General features: G+C 36.7%; 1 protein-coding gene across 20 annotated transcripts in view; it reads right to left on the reverse strand.

Moving 5' to 3' along the window:
* The window catches only part of MBD5 (methyl-CpG binding domain protein 5), a 438647-nt gene that overhangs the window by 81494 nt on the left and 335863 nt on the right, over positions 1 to 21290 (reverse strand). The gene's annotated exons all lie outside the window — the stretch shown is intronic.

Here is a 21290-nt window from a genome sequence, read left to right on the forward strand (position 1 = left end):
CTTTAGCATCTCTGCTCCCCACAAATGGGCTGGAATAACTCAAACTTAAAGCAAAGGACTGTTAATTTATTTTTTTTGAAAAGGAGGGCAGTGATATAGAAATTGGAGGAAAAAACCTAAATCTACCTTGGATAAATGGAGAAAGACCAAGGTTTGGTGAAGGATGGACAGGTGTGAAGGATAAAAGATCAATACAAATAGTTCTGAACCTTCTGCAGAAGATGATAGAAATTGTCCCCTCCCCAGGTGTTTATGGGACACTGGATTGCTATAAGACAAATAGCTATGAAGTTAGTGATAATTAATGGAAATAAAGAGACAAAACTGTCAGTACCAGAAGTCATTATGATCATTTATTCAGAAAAACCCAAATTAAAAAAAAATTTTTAGAACCAATGAAAAAGGTAGCCTAGATCTAGGCTAGAAATAATACCAACATACAAAAAACAAGAAGGGGAAATTGCCCTATCCAATAATAAAATTTATTTAAAAGTTGTAATATTGGTATAGGAATAGGTAAATAGTGGAACAAAAGAAAATAGTCACAGAAACAAACCCATAGATATGCAGATGTAGTTCATGACAAAGGTAGCATTTTAAATCAGTGGGCAAAGGATGGACAATTTAATAAATGATGTTCAGACAACTGGATACCTATTTGGAAAAAAAAATGAGTTAGTTTCATATCTCATATAATTCACAAAAATACATTCCAGATAATACAAGCCTTAAAAACTAATCCAAACTAAAATATTTCTAATCTTTCCTTTTTTGGGTAGCTTTATTAAAATTAATCTTTATATCTTATTTTTAAATTATGCTTATTTTAGGCAAGTTGACTATTTCTTTCAAGCATTAACTCAAGCATGGGCTTTTTGTTTTAGGAGTTACTGGGGATTGAACCCAGGACATTGTATATGGAACTACTGAGCTACATCTGCTCTCCTCAGGCATGAATTTTAACACATAAACACAGGTGTATGAAGCCCAATTATTTAGATTAAATACTGTTCTTCTATGTTCACTAATATGGACTTTACTATTTTATAGCAAAAAGACCCAGAATAATTATATAAGTCTTTGTAAGTATTTGACTTTATTTATTTTTATTTTGTAAATGTTCTTGGAATTCTTAGCTTATTATTCAGAGTTTTTCCTTGATGACTAAAATGCTTGAGAGGGTTTTTTTCACCAAGAAAGAATGAAAACACGACAGTGACCTTGCACTAACACCGAATACATCAATACATTATATTTGAGTTTCAAGAACACTCAGCATTGCAGAAACTCTTGAGAATCTGGAATGACTCAGAGGTTAAAAACACTAAAGTTGGCATAGAAGGCTTTAGGAACATTAGGAGATGAGATGATGCAAGCAATTTTATCTTTGGGTAAATCAATCTACTGTTAATGAAAAAAATTTCTATGGTAACCTCATATAGAAGCAAAGGTGCAGAATAAAATGACAAAGCTTTCTTTAGTTCTAACTATAGGTAAAATCTTAAGACTTTTTTTTTTATTACAGTTTTAAAAACATCTGTTGGGACGTGTTGTAATATTTTTATTTTCATAGTTTTCCAAATGGTTACTGAGGAGTGAGACTAACCAGCAATTGACTAATCAGCAATAAGCTAGTCTCTAATGGCCTACAGAGTAAAAATCTCTGGACCAGATTATGTAACTTTTAGCTCATGGTTAAGTAGTATTACTAGGTAATGGTTCATTATTTTTGTCAGAAAGATATCCAAAATGGAATCAGAAAACAGATATTGACATACAAATCATCCATTAAACACTGTGGGTAACTACAAAACATAAATGGGAATTTTCACATTAAAGACAAGAGGAACAAATAAAAGGAATTTATCAAATTTATAAGAAAGTAATCCTGAGAAGCAGATGTGGCTCAAGCAATTGGGCTCCCATCTATCATAGAGGAGGTCCAGGTTTTGATGCCCAGGGCCTCCTGGTGAAGGCAAGCTGGCCTGTGTGGCGAGCTGGCCCACACTGAGTGCTGGTATGCGTAGAGTACTGCTCCATGCAGGAGTTCTGGCCCACGCAGGAGTGCTGGCCATGCAGAAAGCTGGCACAGCAAGATGACACAACAAAAAGAGACACAGAGGAGAGATAATAAGAGACACAGCAGATCACGGAGCTGAGGTGGTGCAAGAGAATGATCACCTCTCTCCCACTCCAGAAGGTCCTAGGATTGGTTCCCAGAGCCTCCTGATGAGAATACAAGCAGACACAGAAGAGCATGCAGTGAACAGACGCAGAAAGCACACGGGGGGTGGGGGTGGGGTGGGGAATAAATCTTTTAAAAAAAAGGTAATTCTGAAACCTTGAAATGAAATAAAACTTTAGACTATCAGACCATTTCTTACTAGTTACTATTAATAAATCCAAAGATGTGATTACAATGATAATTCTAATATTTTAAGCATGAACACTTCAATAGACAACTGCAGTGATAATTTGTATGTCTTAAGCATGAACACTTGAACAGATAATACCATTTTTTAAAAAAATGCCAGATTATATTAGCTGTGAATGAACATGAATAAGTATCTAATGTTGAATGCTAAAGAAATAAAATCCCATACTATTTCATATTTTCAATGATGGTTTTACATGAGGTTTACCAAACAACTTAGTTCTATAAAAATTTGATATTTCTAAGAAAATTACTGGGTATCTCAATCTATTTCCTAAAATAATAATAATAATAATAATAATAATAATAATAATAATAATACCATAGAGGCACTGGAAAATTTCACATTACCAAGTTTCTATTAATCTTAAAAAATACAGGAGGAAGAATTGTCAAAATGGATTTATACTTAGCAAAAAATGCATTTGTGAGTATAGGTTACTAGGAGATAGAATGAGGGTTGAGAAGGGGGAGTTGATGCTTAATGTATGTAGAATTTTCAATTAGCTTGACTGTAAAAGTGTGGAAATGGATAGAGATGATGGTAACATATTATAATGGGTATAACTAACACTGCTGATTTATAAATATGATTGTGCCTGAAAGGGATAGTCTAGGGATGTAAATGTCAACTGAAAGAAAGCTAGGGGATAATCTAGGGACTATATAACAGAGAACTTGGTGGTGGATAAGGATTGTTGTTAAGAGTACAAATATAAGAATGTTTTACTGTGAATTAGAAGAAATGGATGTCACTATTATAAGGCATTAAGGGGAAAAGGACTTGGCCCAGTGGTTAGGGCGTCCGTCTACCACATGGGAGGTCCGCGGTTCAAACCCCCGGCCTCCTTGACTCATGTGGAGTTGGCCCATGCGCAGTGCTGATGCGTGCAAGGAGTGCTGCCCCACGCAGGGGTGTCCCCCGTGTAGGGGAGCCCCACGCGCAAGGAGTGCGCCCCGTAAGGAGAGCTGCCCAGCGCGAAAAAAAGTGCAGCCTGCCCAGGAATGGCACCGCCCACACTTCCCGTGCCGCTGACGACAACAGAAGCAGACAAAGAAACAAGACGCAGCAAATAGACACAGAGAACAGACAACCGGGGGAGGGGGGGAATTAAATAAATAAATCTTAAAAAAAAAAAGAATATGGTGATACATGAGAAAATACAACTAATGTAATGTATGGACTATATTTAGCAGTAATATTATAATATTTTTGCATCAATGACAACCTAGGTTCTATATTAATGCTAAGAGTCAACAATAAGAAGTATAAAGGGGTATGGGATTTTTTCCTTTTAGAGTAATGAAAACATTCTAAAAATGACTAGGTGATGACAGCATAACTCTATTATGAAACTGAGAGCCTCTGAGTATACACTTTGGGTGGACTGTACAAGGCATGGGGCCATATAATACAGTGAACCCCGTGGTGGATGGTGCACTGTGGTTAACAGTACAAACATCAGACATCATGTGTTCTCTGGTATGATGCACTGATAGAGCACATCACTTCTGAGTATTCATCCCCAAAACACATAATCTCAATTACAAGAAAAACCAGACAAACCCAAACTGAAGGACGTTCTATAAGATTCCTGACTAGTACTCAGTATGTCAGGTCATGAAAGGTGAAGAGTGACTGAGGAACTGTAAGAGATTAGAGGAGACTAAGGAGGTATGAAAACTAAATTTAACATGGGATCCTGGTCTGGGTCCTGAGAAAAAAAATGTACACCAGTGGAAAAACTGGTGAAATCAGAATAAAGTCTATAGCTTGATTGGTAGTATTGTACCAATGTTAATTTTTTAGTTTTGATCATTGGATTGTGGTTATACAAGATGTTAACATTAAGGGAGGCTAGGTAAAGTATATATGGAAATGCTTTGCACTATTTTTGTAAGTCTTCTGTAATTCTAAAATTATTTCAAAATAAAAAATTTTAAAACAGAGTAAATCATAAGCTAAAAGAGGTAATGAAATAGTAACAGATCTCTTACTTGCTTTAAATTAGGTCAAGTATCTTGACCCACATGTTTTCCTGAAATAAATGAATAAGAGAACCTTCATATTAAATGACTAGATTGCTAATGGTAATCTTTGAAGAACTATAAAGACTAGAGAATGCAGTTTTTTTTTTTTCAATTTTTTAAAAAAGGAAAATGTAGTAGGAGGCAGTCTTCCTTTCTATGGGACCCACACACACATCCAGGTGTGTCAGTCTGGTAGGATGCAACACAAACCCCTAGTAGATAAGGGGACTGCTGGCACATTACTTCCTCTATTGGCCCAAGTATATGTAAACACATATGGGAGAAAGTCTGACTCTGGCGGGCATGCTTTATGAGATCCAGCTCATATCCTAGTGGTGTATCTGTCCTTTGCGGGGAAGGAGTAGGGTTCCTCCACTGCAGTAGCACAAGAACAAGAGAGGGGTGCTGTCTGTGTGTACAACATCTCCCGACATTGGCCACAGATTGAGACCCACTGGCTATGGGGAACCAAAGCCCACTCGTAAGGCTGATCTTGCTCTGAACTGTCTCTATGTGAATAAATCACCTTTCCATTGAGCCTGTATGAGTTGTACTTTTGCTGATAACCCCAACACCTGTATTGGAGTGGATTGACATCTCTTTAGGTGTCTTGCCTTCTGACAAACAGAAAAGAATGTGGGGACTTCAAATTATAAATCATTTGGGTGTTACACCTTTCTGTTAAGTTTCAAAAAAATTCTAAAAGGACTTAGGGAACACATAGTTTTACGTTTAGAAAGAACAGCCGTGATAACTACGAGCTAATTTGGCTTCACTAATAACAAGTCTTATTGGACTAACCTTGATCATTTTCTGAAAGTATTGTTTGCCTGGAAAATCTGAAAAAATGCTCTGGAGATAGAGAATTTGATTTCAAGAAGGAATTTGGCAAAGTTATTAAAAATCTCCATGTGGACCAGATGGTAAAATAAGAGCTAGATGATATCACAAAGTCAGATATAGAAATTATTGACTGAATGACTATTTACAGATTCGTGACTCAATGCCAAGTTCAATTTCCTATTATAGACAGGTCACTATTGGTAGATCACAAGACTTTGTCTGCGGTCCTATACAAATAAACTTTATTTCCATAAACTAAGATGAAGATAATAACAACTATATGGATACATTATTGGAAAGATGGATGCAGAGCAGAATTAGGATTCAAATATCCTTAAAGGGGTAGAGAAAAGCAACTTTGAAAAATAAGATTAAATGGAAGAGAGAAGAGATATAATTTATAGTAAGTGATATAAGAAAGACCTGTGAATTTTGGGTAATTGTAAGTTCAAAGAGTCTGGTTGTACAATGTAGTTGGTAAAATGGCTGATAGATCTTAGGCTGCATTGCTATAAGTGTGTATAAAGGAAGATAATTATCCTATGTCCTTTATGTTGATCAGATCACTCCTGGAGAGCTCTGCTCAATAACTGATGCTGTGTTATAAAAGGAAGAGTGGAAAAGGAGAGGAGGTAAATTATATTGAAGGTGGAATGGCTGGGTTATATAGCCTAACAAGGAAACATGATAGGTTTCTTCAAACAATTGAAGAACTGCTCTACAGAAGAGGAGGTTCAACTATCATTTCTGGTCCCAATGAACAATAAATGGAAATTTCAAGAAGATAAATTTTGATTTTACAGTGGAAAGTTAGAATTTTTCTAATAGTTCATAGTCACCAAATCTAAAGTGGATTATTTGGTGAATTAGTGAATTCCATGTTTCTAGAGTGTTCACAAAGCAAATGATATCTATTTGTTGGTGATATTATATAAAGGATGAAAAGGGAAATGATCTGGTGATTTCTAAAAGTTTCTACTGTTCTGTGACTTAAAATCAATAAATTAGAAGATATGATAACCTAAGTTGTAAAACCATGGTAGAAATCAGAACCCTTACTTTCTAGTTACACCTCATAATCAAGATAGCATGGTGAAAAGAACATAAGATTTGGAAATAGATAGATGGGTACCTTTTGATAAGTTGCTTAACTTTTCTGAACTTCATCTGAAAATATGGGAATAATAACTCTGTCTGACAGAAATGTAATGAAAATTAAGAGAGATTTTGAATGTGAAAAGTTACTTCCACAATGCTTGGAACAATGTAGGTCCCCTGTAAATGTCACTTTCTCTTCCTATACTGTATTTGAAAAGGGGCTTGAGAGGAGGTGAATGAATACCAACTTTCAAAGTATATATATCTGATTCTAATTTTATACCTTTAACTACTATAATTGCTAAACTGGTTTAATACATTTTAGTTATCATAAACATCATTGTAGTGATTCAAACTTTCAAATTATAATTACTCGGAGTGACATTAAGCTTATATTGGAATGGGTAATTCTTTTGATAAACTGGAAGTTTTTCCATATTTTGGTCATCATATTTCTTTGTTTCATAGGAGAAATGAGTATAAATCTTCATTATAGATGGAAATTCCAAATGCCTTTGAAACAAGAATCTTTCTTGTAAAATCATCCTGTTATAAAATGAAATAGGGGCCAGGATCAAATTATAAGCAGTTTTTTCTTGTGTTGGTGAATATGAACAGAAAAGACTCTGTTAGTAAAAGGGAACAGAATATTTATGAGTGTAGTATGGTTGACGTTGAGGTGAGTAAGATTTCAGGTATGATAATTCAGTACATGGTTAGGATGGCAGAGTTAGAGCTGGAGAAGATAAATGGGAGAATATAAATACTTATTAAGCACTGATGTTGCAACAAAAGAGACACAAAAAGGAAAGACAATGAGAGATAGAACAAACCAGGAGCTGAGGTGGTTTAGGTGATTAAGTGCCTCTCCTCCACATGGGAGGTCCTGGGTACAGTTTCTGGTGCCTCCTAAAGAGAAGATGAGCAGACACAGAGAGCACACAGCAAATGGACAGAGAGAGCAAATAGCAACCGCAAACAATGGCGGGTGGGGGTGGGGGATAAATTAATAAAATAAATCTTAAAAAAAAAAAAATCACCAGGGACTTCTGGCAAGATGACGGACTAGAAAGACACGGGACTCTCTTCTCTCCCAGAAAAAGAGCTAGAGAACACGCTGAAATGACCTGGAAAAAAAATCTTCTAGGATTTATAAAACCAGTTAAGGCTGGACACCACCCAAAAGAGAGAGGGACAAAGGAAAAGAATCATAATGGCAAAACTGTGAGTTAAAAGCAGCAGGGCTACTGCTAGCACCCTTCACCACAGTAAAGACACTTGAATTCTCAGGCCTCTGGGCTGGCTACAGTATTCATCCCAGACTGAACTAAAGAGATTCGACCTTCTAAATCTCTCTAACTGGGACTCATTGTTGAGGACACAGAGGGGAGTGGAATTGCTACCTACCTGGGAAAAGAGAGGGCACTGCCAGCAAAGGCTAGAGAACTGTCTCTAAGAGTGTTTGACTTACAGGCTCTTAGCTTCCAGGCAGGAAGCTATGATATTGATCCAGTCGGTGTTGTAGCAAACACACTCCAAGCAGGCACTGAACTGAGAGGGCTGTCTAAGAGCCTGATCTGTTAGCTGAACAAGAAAGTGCATGTGAGGATAGTAAAACTGAGTAAGAGGGAAGTAGCTGTGGCTCAGTCAGTCGGGCTCCCGTCTACCATATGGGAGGCCCTGGGTTGGCATCCCGGGACCTCCTTGTGAAAGCAGGCTTGCCTGCATGCCATGGAGAGCCTCTGGCCTGGGTGCCACGGAGTGCTGCCGGCCCGCAAGCAATGCGCAGAGCTGACTCAGCAAGGTGATGCTACAAAAAGGGAGACAAGCAAAAAAAACACAGAAGAGTGCGCAGCAAATGGACACAGAGAGCAGACAACAAGCAAGCAGCAAGGGGGGGGGGCATAAATAAAAATAAAATATAGACACAGAAGAACTCACAGCAAATGGACACAGAGAGAAAATGGCAAGCAAAAAAAAAGCCATGGTGTGTGTGTGTGTGGGGGGGGGAGGGTTGATAAAAATAAATAAATAAGAGAGGTTCTTCCCGGCCTTTATAGCCTCCTTCCCAGGGCCCTAGGAAGCAGGTTTGCAACACATTACTGGGTCCAGAGGCCAGTTTTGAGAAGCTAACAGGGACCTAATGATCTAAATTGTACAAAGAATCAAAGAGTAGCAGTAACACACAGCCTCCCATAACTAAATCCCTATGAAAGAGAAATAGAGCATCTGAATAAACAACCATCCTAACTAGATGCCTAGATATCAGCAAAAAATTAAGAGCCATACTAAGAAAATGGAAGACATTGCCCGAAAAGTCCTGGAAGAGATCCAGATTGGAAATAAATAAATGAGATGTAACAAATTTCCAAAATCAAATTAAGAGTTGAAGGACAATATGGCTAAAGAGATAAGTGACATCAAGTAGACATTGAGAGAACTCAAAGAGGAAATTGAAATCATGAATAGAAAAGTAACAGAGTTCATGGGAATGAAAGACACAATAGGTGAGAACAAAACCACATTAGAGGCATATAACAGAGGCTCAAAATGATAGAAAAAAGAATAAGTGATACCAAAGACAGAAGAGCTGAATTGAAGAGAGAAAGGAACAGAGAGAGAAAAGAATGGAGAAAATTGAGCAGGGGCTCAGGGAGCTGAATGACAACATGAAACACAACAACCTATGTGTCATGGGAGTTCCAGAAGGAGAAGCAGCAAAAAGGGAAAGAAAGAATATTTGAGGAAATAATACCAGAAAATTTCCCAACTCTCATTAAAGAAATGAAATTACATGTCCAAGAAGTACACTGTATCCCAATTAGAATAAATCCAAATAGACCTACTCCAAGATACATACTACTCAAAGTGTTAAATGTCAAGGATAAAGAGAAAATTCTGAGAGCAGCAAGGGAGAAAGCAAGCCATCACATACAAGGGATGCCCAGTAAGACTTAGTGCGGGTTTCTCATCAGAAACTATGGAGGCAAGAAGTGGTATGATACAATTAAGATACTGAATGAGAAAAACTGCCAACTGAGAATTTTTTAGCCAGCAAAACTGTCCTTCAAGACGAAGGTGAGTATAAAATATTCACAAACAGAAACAAAGAGAGTTTGTAAAAAAGAACCCACCTTTGCAGGAAATACTAACAAAAGCCTTGGATCTGGAAAGAAAAGACAGGAGAGGGAGGCAGAAAGGATAACCTAAAGAGTAAAAGGACAGATGAAATATGATCTGACATATGAAAGCCAAAGAATAAAAAGGTGGAAGCAAATAATGCATTTATGGTAATATAATTGAATGTAAATGGATTGAACTCCCCAAACAAAAGCTATAGGCTCACAGTATGTATAGAAGAACATGAGCCATCCATATGCTGCATATAAGAGACTCGCCTTAGACCAAAGGATACAAACCGGCTGAAAGTTAAAGGTTAGAGAAAGATACTCCTTGCAAATAGTAATCAACCAACCAACCAACCAAAGAAACAAAAAAGCAAAAGAGAGGGAGAAAAGGGTTAGCTAAACGAATATCTGACAAAACAGACTTTAAATGCAAAAAAGTTTTAAGAGCTACAGAAGGCCATTCTATATTAATAAAAGGGGCAATCCACCACGAAGATATAACTGTCATAAATATCTATGCACCCCAAAATACGTGAGACAAACTCTGGCAAAACTAAAGGGAGAAATAGATATCTTTACAGTTACAGTTGGAAACTTCAACACACCACTCACATCATTAGGTAGAACACCAGAGAGAAGATCAAGAAGGAAACTGAGAACTTGAACAATATGACAAATGAGTTAGACTTAACAGACACACATAGAATGTTGCATCGAAAACAGTAGGCTACACATTCTTCTCAAGTGCCATGGATCTTTTTCCAGGATAGACCTCACGTGAGGTCACAATGCAGCTCTTAATAAATATAAAAAGACAGAAATTATACAAAGTACCTTCTCAGATCATATGGAATGAAGCTGGATATCAATTAGACAGGAAAGGGGTAAATTCACAAATGTGTAGAGGCTAAACAACACACTCTTAAAGAATCAATGGGTCAAAGTAGGAATTGCAATTTAAATCAGTAAATATATTGAGAAAAATGAAAATAAGAACACAACTTATTAAAGTAATAGGGTACAGTGAAGGTAGTCTTGAAAGGGAAATGTATAGCCCTCAAGGGTCTAATTGAACAACGGGAGAAACTAAAAAATAACAGCGAACCATTCCAAAGGAAGCAGAAGGAAAGAAATAATAAAGATTAGAGTAGAAATAAATGAAATTAAGAACAAAAAACAATAGAGAAAATCAAGAAAGTCAGAAGCTGGTTCATGGAGAGATCAATAAAATTGACAAACCTCTAGTGAGACTAAAAAAGAAAAAAGAGAGAAGATACAAATAAAATCAGAAATGAAAGAGGGGAAGTTACAACTGACCCCACAGAAATAAAAAGGATCCTAACAGGATATTATGAGAAACTGTATGCCAATAAACTAGACAACCTAGATGAAATGGACAAATTCCTAGAAATGTACAAGCAACCTACACTTACGCTACAAGAAATACAAGAACTTAACAAACCAATCACATTTAAAGAGACTGAATCAGTCATCAAAAATCCTCCAACAACAAAAAGCCCAAGACCAGATGGCTTCACAGGTGAATTCTACCAAGCATTTTGGAAAGAATTAACATCAATCCTGTTTAAACTTTTCCAAAAAATTGAAGAGGAGGGAAAACTACCCAACATATTTTATGAAGCCAAAATCACCCTACTAACAAAGCCAGATAAAGACACTACAAAAAAAAAAGAAAATTACAGACCAATCTCTCTAACGAAAATAGATGTAAAAATTCTCAACAAAATACTTGCAAATAGAAATGAACAGCATATCAAAAGACTTATACTACATCACAACTGAGTGGTATTTATTCCTCATATGCAAGGCTGGTTCAGCAAAAGAAAAAACAATCAATGTGGTAATATACCACACTAACAAATTGAAGGGAAAAAACAACACATGATCATCTCAAAGGATGCAGAAAAGAAATTTGACAAAATCCAGCATCCTTTCTTGATAAAAACACTTTGACAGATAGGAATAGAAGGCAACTTCCCCAATATGATAAAAGGCATATATGAAAACCAACAGCCAACATCCTACTCAATGGAGAAAGGTTGAAAGCTTTCCCTCTGAGATGTGGGACAAGACAAGGATGCCCACTATTATCATTGTTATTCAACATTGTAGAAGTTCTAGCTACAGTAATAAGAAAAAAAAAAAAGGCATCCAAACAGGAAAAGACAAAGTAAAAATCTCACTATTTGTAGACAACACGATCCTATATTTAGAAAATTCTACACAAAGCTACTTGAGCTAATAAGTGAGTTCAGCAAAGTGGTGGATACAAGATTAACATGGAAAAATCAGTCATGTTTTGTACAGTAGTACTGAACAATCTGAAGAGGAAATCAGGGGGAAAATTCCATTTACAAGCAACATAAAGACTCAAATACCTAGGAATCAATTTAACCAAAGAAGTACAGGACCTATATGCAGAAAAATATAAAACAATGCTAAAAGAAATCAACAAAAACCTAAACAAATGGAAAGATATTCTGTGTTCATGGATTGGAAGACTAAATATTGTGTTGTCAATCCTACCCAAAATGATTTATAGATTCAATGCAATACCAATCAAAATTTCAACACTCTACTTTACAGAAATAAAAAAGGCAATTACCAAATTCATTTGGAAGGGAAAGTAGACCTGAATAGCCAAAAGCATTCTAAAAAGAACAATACGGGAGGACTTTCACCACCAGACCTTGAAACATACAAAGCCATAGTGGTAAAAATAGCATGGTACTGGCATAAAGATAGACACATCAATCAGTGGAACAGAATTGAGAGTCCAGAAATAAACCCTCACCTTTACAGTCAACCAGTTTGTTTGTTTTTTTAAGATTTATTTATTTATTCCCCCCTGCTGGTTGTCTGCTCTCTGTGTTCTTCTGTGACCACTTCCATCCTCATCAGTGGCACTGGGAATCTGTGTTTCTTTTTGTTGCGTCATCTTGTAGTGTCAGCTCTCCATGTGTACGGTGCCATTCTTGGGCAGGCTGCACTTTTTTCGCACTGGGTGGCTCTCCTTACAGGTTGCACTCCTTGCACGTGGGGCTCCCCTATGCGGGGAGCACCCCTGTGTGCATCAGAACTGCACATGGGCCAACTCCACACGGGTCAAGGAGGCCCGGTGTTTGAACCGCTCAACCAGTTCTTGACAAACCTACCAAGTCCACTGATGGGACAAAATAGTCTCTTCAACAAATGGTGCTGGGAGACTGGATATCTATAACCAAAAGAACGAAATAGGACCCCTATAGCTTATCCCCTATACAACTTGAATCAACTCAAATTGGATCAAAGACTTACATATAAAAGCCAGCATCATAAAACTATTAAAAGAAAATGTAGGGAAACATCTTAAAGACCCTGTGGTAGGTGGTGGTTTCTTGGACCTTACACCCAAAGCATGTGCAACAAAAGAAAAAACAGATAAATGTGACCTCCTCAAAATTAAACACTTTTGCACCTCACAGGACTTTGTCAAAAAGGTAAAAAGGCAGCCATCTCAATGGGAGAAAATATTTGGAAATCACATGTCTGATAAGTTTAATATCCATGATATATAAAAAGATGCAACTCAACAATAAAAAGACAAATGACCCAATTAGAAAATGGACAAAAGACTTGAATAGACATTTGTCCAAAGAAGAAATAAAAATGGTAAAACAAACAAACAAACATGAAAAAATGTTCATCACTAATGAATAGGGAAAGGAAAATCAATGAGATATCATTTCACACCTATCAGAATGTCCACTATTAAAAAGAAAGAGAACTACAAGTGTTGGAGAAGATGTAGAGAGATAGGAACACTTACTCATTGTTGGTGGGAATGTAAAAATGTTACTGCCACTATGGAGGACTGTTTGGCAGTTCCTAAAGAAGTTGAATATAGATTTGCCATGTGAACCCTGCAATACCACTACTGGGTATCCGATGAGAACTGAGAGGAGTGACATAAACAAATACTTTCAAACTGATGCTCACAGCAGTATTATTCACAACTGTCAAAAAATTGGAAACAACCCACATGTCCATCAACTGATGAATGGATAAACGAACTGTGGTGCGTTCACATGATGGAATATTATGCAACTGTAAGAACAAATGAAGTTGTAAAGCATAAGACAACATGGATGAACCTGGAGGACATTATGTTGAGTGAAGTAAGCCAGACACAAATGGACAAATATTGTATGATTCCATCTATATAAGATGTAAATATGAGTTAATTTATAAAGATGATATTTGATTAGTGGTTTGTAAGGTTAGGGAAGACATGCTAAAGGGTTTGGAGTTTTTCTTTTTCGAGTTATTAAATAGTTCTAAAATTTTTTGTGGTGATGAACACACAACATTGTGATTATACTAAAAGCCACTGATTACACACTTTAGATAGAGCATACAGTATGTGAATACATCTCAATAAAACACCTTAATAAGTAAATAATTGTGCAAAAATATCCAGAAGTAGCAGCTATGTACAGCAAGGGAAACAGAGAGAGATTGAGAGGTGAAGATTTTTCTTGTTTAGTATTATTTAAATAATGAAAATACTCTAATAAAATTGAAATGATAAATGCACAATTATGTGATTATACCAAATACCCATTCATTGTACACTTTAGATGAATTGCATGCTTCATTAATATGTATCAAAAAATTGTTAAAAAAAATTACTAGGGATGCTTGCTTAAATGCAGATACCCAGGTCACACGGATGATATTCTGATTGAGTAGGTCTAGGACAGCATTTGGGTATTTGTACTTTTAACAAGCACCTCTACATGATTTTTATAGAAGTGGAAGCCTAGAATGCACATATTGAAAAACTCTGATCTATTATATAAAAAAGAAATAGAATATTGATTTCATTAATAAAAACCAATGAAACTCCATATCAAAAATTTGGAATTTGGATTCATGCCATATGATTGTACTGTCTACATTGTACATATGATAGAAATAGCCACAGCAATATTGAAAGGTCATACCATGCCTTCTAGAAAAGCTATTCAATATTACCTTTGTCTACATTATTAGAAAAACAGACATTTGCAATGAATAGCTCCACAGTCAGAAAAAGAAACAAGAATGTAATTTCTATTTTGTGAGGAAAAAAGTAAAACTGAAATGTACATAATGTAGTATACTAGAGTAAGCTACAACAAAAAATTATTGTGTTTATTTGTTTTTCTCAGGTCAGAGAGAACAAAAGAAAAAGTGGATACATATAAAGGTCAACAAACTACCTTTTTATAGAATGTATGTTTTATATTTCTTTAAGAACAAATGTGAAACCTAAGACAAATGAATATCAACTTACCTGTTTTTTAAAATACATTAAAACAATTGTTTTGCAGATACTTTAGATTTCTTACCTGATTTTTGAACAATGATTTGTAAATATTTGCTTGTATCTGAGAACTTTATTAATACCTCTATTAGTTTTCAGGCTACTAAGCTCTGCCAAGACACAGAATAATTGAAGAAATATGCCTACTGTAAAATCATCTGGAAGCTTCCAGTTATTATTACTTACATGCTTTCTAAAATTAGGGAGATGAACATATTAGTCAGGGTTGCTGTCTGCTGATAAGAAGCCCATTCCTTGTTTCAGGTGCCCTCAAAGTACATTACTTGTGAAACAGATGATGTCAAAAGAAAAGCACTTTAGAGTCAAAATTACATTGAGGAAGGGAAAAGAGATTTAAATTGTATAAATTAGTGGAATCATTCTGGTATTTGCTAATCCCTAGCATTCAATGCAGAGAAATATTAAGCTACTGAGTCATTCAGTCTGAGCAAACCAAAAAAATGTCAAAAATATAGCTGGGCTGCAAATTAAATCTGTAAATTTGTCTGTGTGCCAGAATATAAACTCATGTGATAAAACTATTTTTAGATATGGATTTTATCCCAACTAAGTACTGTTCTTTAATATTGTTTTCTGAAACATCTATAATCAGCATTTCTCTTCTAAGCCCTTTATGGAAGAAAAAAATGCTTGGAAATATAACTTGAAACTGGCTTAGATTACATAAAATATTCAGAAATCTCAATGTGTTTTCCTCGTCTCTCATCTTACTAGGTTTATTAAAGAATGCTGGGAGTTTCAGTATACTAGCTTGAAATATAGGCTTTTCAGACTTATGCAGAATGTTCTGTGAAAATGCCTGTTAAATGCTATAACCGTTCCTCTTGTATACAGGTCCTGGTAATTATTTTAACTAGAAAAATATAAAATAGAATTCTAAAAAAAGTTAATATACTAAAAAAGCATAAGTATGTGTGGTACATATTCTATATAAGTATTTAATTAAAATATATATGCAATATGAAATATAATAAACATCCATTAACCCATATTAATTTATGAACTCAGGAATGATTGCCAATATATCTACTTGTATGCCACCCACCTACCTCAAACCCTCAACACCAGACAGAATCATTATCCCAAATTTTCTGTTTGTCATTCCTTTGCTTGGGGAAAAAAAGGCTTTATCACATATGAAGGTATCTCAAAAAAATGTATTTTGTTCCTTTGGTCAGTTTGTCTGTTTCTCTGCCAATACCACATTTCCTAAATTCTGTATCTTCTTATCTGACAACACAAATTCATCAACCTTATTATTCTTTAAAAGACTCTTGGCTATTTTTAGCCTTTTGTACTTTTTATTGTTCTTTTTCCCTTAATATATTTTTGAACCTATTAAGAGTATAGAGGTTTATTATTGTTTTATCTTCCTAGTGAAATGAATCTTCTATTATTATATATTAATCCTCCTTATCTCCAGTCATGCTTTTCACATTAAAATAAATGCCTAGTTTTTGTTTCGTTGGTGTTAACCCGGCATAACTTTTTACTATTCTTTTATTTCCAAACTTTTCAAGTCTTTGTTTCAGAGTGTCACTTACTGTAATTCTCAATGTATTGCAATTTGTTTCAAGTATTTTTGCCTCTTAAAAATTTTTAAAAAATTATTTATATATTTTTTATTTATTCCCTCCCCCCTTGCGTCTTGCTTGCTGTCTGCCCTCTGTGTCCATTCACTGTGCACTCTTCTGTGTTTTTCCTTGTCTCCCTTTTTGCTGCATCACCTTGCTAAGTCTCCTCTCCACGGTGCTTGTGGGCCAGGCGGCACTTTGTGCCGCCTGGGCAGGCGGCTCTCTGCAGTGTGAGGACGAGCCTGCCTTCACAAGGAGGCCCTGGGACATGAACCCAGGGCCTTCCATATGGCAGATGCGAGCCCAACTGATTGAGCCACAGCCGCTTCCCTATTTTACCTTTTAATTTTTATTTGTTCTACTTTTTCTATGCTTTAAAAATATCTAAGGGAAGCAGACATGGCTCAACTGATAGAGAGTCTACCATATGGAGGGTCCAGGGTTTGATCCCCAGGGCCTCCTGACCCATGTGGTAAGCTGGCCCATGCGCAGTGCTACAGCGCACAAGGAGATACCATGCCACACAGGGGTGTCCCTGTGTAGGGGAGCCCCATGCGCAAGGGGTGAGTGAACCTCATAAGGAGAGCCGCCCTCCGTGGAAAAAGTGCAGCCTGCCCAGGAGTGGCACTGCACACGCAGAGAGCTGACGCAGCAAGATGACGCAACAAAAAGGAGACGCAGTTTCCCAGTGCCGCAGGATAATGAAAGTGGACACAGAAGAATACACACCAAATGGACAAAGAGAGCAGACAATGGGGGGGAACAGGAGAGAAATAAATAAATAATAAATCTTAAAAAAAAAATCTAACTTCTTGCCTTAAATAATTTGACTGGTGGGATTTTTGATTATCTGTTCTGAAACATTTCATTTTCCCCTGGTATTGGATTGGACATGATGAACTCTTTAAAATCTTTTAGTGAGTTACCCTAGAAATTTTACCATGCATATTTACTCTCCTTACCAGAACACTTTACCTTTGATCCCTGCTGTGCCTCTGCTAGGTAAGTCATTGGCACACTCAACAACCATCTCTCAGTCCTCACCTACCCTCACTCCACCCCAACTTTCCCTGTCTGTTGTGTCGGTGTTCAGTATGTTTCCATTTGCAAGAGACCACAAACAGCTTGGGGGAGATTGTAAGTCTCAGCTAGTCCCAGATGCTTGCTGGGGCACATAGGTTGCTAGATGAATGTTTTTTGTTCCTGGCCTGAACAAACACTTAACACTCAGGCAGTACAAGTGTCCCTCATTTCTGATGCAAAGTAGGGCATGTGGAGACTTTTTTCCTTCTGGAACTATTTCTCTTTTTACTGTCTTTTTAGTTTATGTTATGGTAAACTTTCTAAGTTTTTGGTTATTTATCTGTTTTTCACTCTTGGCTTGAAAGGCAGTTTTGCTAGGCATTCAATTTTAGAGTGACAATTATTTTCTCTAGGCACTTTGAAAATATTATTCCATTGATTTCTCGCTTCCATTGTTGCTGTTGAGAAGTTTGCTCTCCATTGCATTGTTGTTTCTTTTCAGGCTATTTGTCCTTTTTCCTCTCTCACGCTAGTATTTTATTTTTACCTTTGATGTTCTGCAGTTTACCACACTATCTCAAGGCTTATTTCTCTTGTTTGGTATACATTCTGCTTCCTCAATCTGTAGATTCCTGTTCTTCACTGTTTGGAGAAATTCTTAGCCATTAACTTTTTTAAGATTTATTTTATTTATTTATTTCTCCCCATCCCCTTGTTGCTTGCACTTGCTGTGTTTTCTTTTAGGAAGCACTGGGAACTTTATCTGGGACCTCTGATGTGGGAGGGAGGTGCCTAATCCCTTGAGTCACCTCAGTTCCGTTTTGTTGTGTCTCTCTCATTACATTTTTAAAAAAAGATTTATTTCTTTCTCTCCCTTCTCCCCCCACCCCCCAGTTGTCTGCTCTGTGTCCATTTGCTGTGTGTTCTTCTGTGACCGCTTCTACCCTTATCAGTGGCACCAGGAATCTGTGTTTCTTTTTGTTGCCTCATCTTGCTGTGTCAGCTCTCCGTGTGTGTGGCTCCATTCTTGGGGAGGTTGCACTTTCTTTCGCGCTCGGTAGATCTACTTACGGGGTGCACTCCTTGTGCATGGGGCTCCCCTAAGCGGGGGACACCCCTGCGTGGCAGGGCACTCCTTGAGTGCATCAGCACTGTGCATGGGCCAGCTCCACGTGGATCAAGGAGGCCTAGGGTTTGAACCGCGGACCTCCCATGTGGTAGGCGGACACCCTATCCATTGGGCCAAGTCTGCTTCCCATTATGTTTTTCTTGTTGTCCTTGTTGCGTCACCTTGTTGCATCAGCTTGCTGTGCCTGCCTGTTGTGTCAGCTTGCTATCTTGCTTGTCTTTTTTAGGAGGCATTGGGAACCTCTGGTTCCTAATCTGTTGTGTCTCTCATGTTTTTTTTTTTTCTTTTCGTGTCTCTGTTTGCATCAGCTTGCCATGCCTGCCCGTTGCACCATCTCACTGTCTTCTTTAGAAGGAACTGACCCAGGGACATCCTATGTAGTAGGTGGGAGCTCATTTGGTTGAGCCCCTGACAGTTTTCCTATTAAATCCTTCCACTAGGAGGCACTGGTGGGAGATCATCAAGAAGCAGCTACAGTTCTGGCAGTAGGGTTAAGGCGATTCTGGAATACAGTATGGTGGAGAGAGGCAGTAACTTTTTGTTAATTCCAGTCCTGGCTGAGTTGATATTACATTTGTGGATCAAAAACTGACTACAACAGCATTTCAGTGGATTCCTTGTAGATTCCAGCCAAGGAATGTTAGTGGCTTCTCGACCCTGGATATCACCCCTTATTTATTTTTATTTTTCTTCCAGGTCTCCTCCTCTCTTTTGTTCTTCTAGTCCTTTCTAACATCTGGATTGCCAATTCCCTGTATGTTTAAAATGCCTAGAATAGTTTCCGCTTTCCTTACTAGATCCTGACCAGTACGTTCATCCATTAAAGGATTTTTTCATTTCAACATTTTATATTTTTATAAGTTCAATCTGCCAGTAATTTCTTTAAACATTTCAGATTTGCTTTTATATATTCTATATATTAGCTAATTTCAATATCTCAGTCCTTGGAGATTTAAATCTGTTACTCTTGCTAACTCTCACTCATGTTGTTCACTAGTCTTTGTGAATTCATATTTGGTTGACATATCTATAAACAAAACAAAACACACCTGGGGTCCTAAAGTGAAGATTATTTCTTCCAGCTACTCCATCTAACTATTGGCCTACAACTTTCTTTCTGGATTAAGTGTTGCATTTTCATTTGCCATTTAGACAACTCCTATTATTGTGTATGGTTACTGCTTATGTTTTAGTTTCAGTACACCTTTCTTTTTTTCTGTTCTTTTTGATTTTACTTCTATCTATGGAACCTAGCAATGAAATAAAGGTGTTTGTAGGATTTGGTTGTTTCGTAATAGAAAAGTCCTTACGAGTAACTAATCTGTTATACTGCTGGAAATAAATATTCTGACTCTGATTTTCTACTCACTATTATTCTATGTCATTTGATACTTTAAAAATGAGTATTATTATTTTTGTAACAAAAGTTCTAGGTGAAAAACCTTACTATAGTAACACAGACTTTGTTAAGGTTGTATTTACATTCTTTCTAATTTAAGATTTCCTTTTATTTTAACAATGAAGAATACAATATGAATATAAATTTCTTATATTTATAAATATTTTAATATGATGCATCACAATCTCTCCAAACTGTTTTCACTTGGTCCAATAATAAGTAATATTTAAATGATATATTAAATATAGGTGGAAGTGGATTTGGTTCAATGGATAGAGCGTCTGCCTACCACATGGGAGGTCCAGGGTTCAAATCCAGGGCCTCATGACCCATGTGATGAGCTGGCCCATGCACAGTGATGAGGCATGCAAGGAGTGCTGTGCCACGCAGGGGTGTCCCCTGCATAGGGAAGCCCCACGCGCAAGGAGTACACCCCATAAGGAGAGCTGACGCAGCAAGATGACACAACAAAAAGAGACACAGATTCCTGGTGCTGCTGACAAAGAACATAAGCGGACACAAAAGAATACACAGTGGATGGATACAGAAGGCAGACAACGGGGGGGGGGGGGGGGGGCGGGAAAGGGAGAGAAATTAAAAAAAAAAGGGAAGATAAAAGCCACACAAAATTACTTTCCAAATGGGTCAATAAGTAGCCAGTAAGAATATGTTTGTAAATACCTACATATCCAATTGAAAATACACATTTTCCTATATATTATTAAACTATTTTGAAACTACACAAAATTCTAAGGAAATTTTGATTAGAATAATGGCCACTATGGGGATACATTAAGAAAAAGCTATCTAAAATGAACACTTTAAAAAAGATGGATTTATTAGAATTAGTGACTCATTTTGAAACAGAATAAGATAATCATTTTCTCTCTCTTTTTTAATAATAGAAAAACTTAGAATATTTCTCATTTTAAAAAAGTTATCTTTAACACAGACGATGAGCTATTTATGATACAGAATAAAAACTGAAACTACCCTGATAAAAAGCTGAATTATTTATTCTACTTGAAAACAATATGAAAAGAAATTTAATCATGCCCCATAGTCACAAAGCTATAACTTATTAGGAAGTAAAAGTCATACCTAAAATAAGGAAATTAGATGTAGCTCTTCAATTTTGGCTAGGCATACTCTTAAAACTCTTAAAACAGGTTAGCAATTTTGGAGGTTAATGTGAAAAAGTAGCAATATGATTCAGGTCACCACTGAAATTTATCAGGAAAC

Source organism: Dasypus novemcinctus, chromosome 7 (genome assembly GCF_030445035.2).
Source record: "Dasypus novemcinctus isolate mDasNov1 chromosome 7, mDasNov1.1.hap2, whole genome shotgun sequence".
Classification (NCBI taxonomy): Eukaryota; Metazoa; Chordata; class Mammalia; order Cingulata; family Dasypodidae; genus Dasypus; species Dasypus novemcinctus.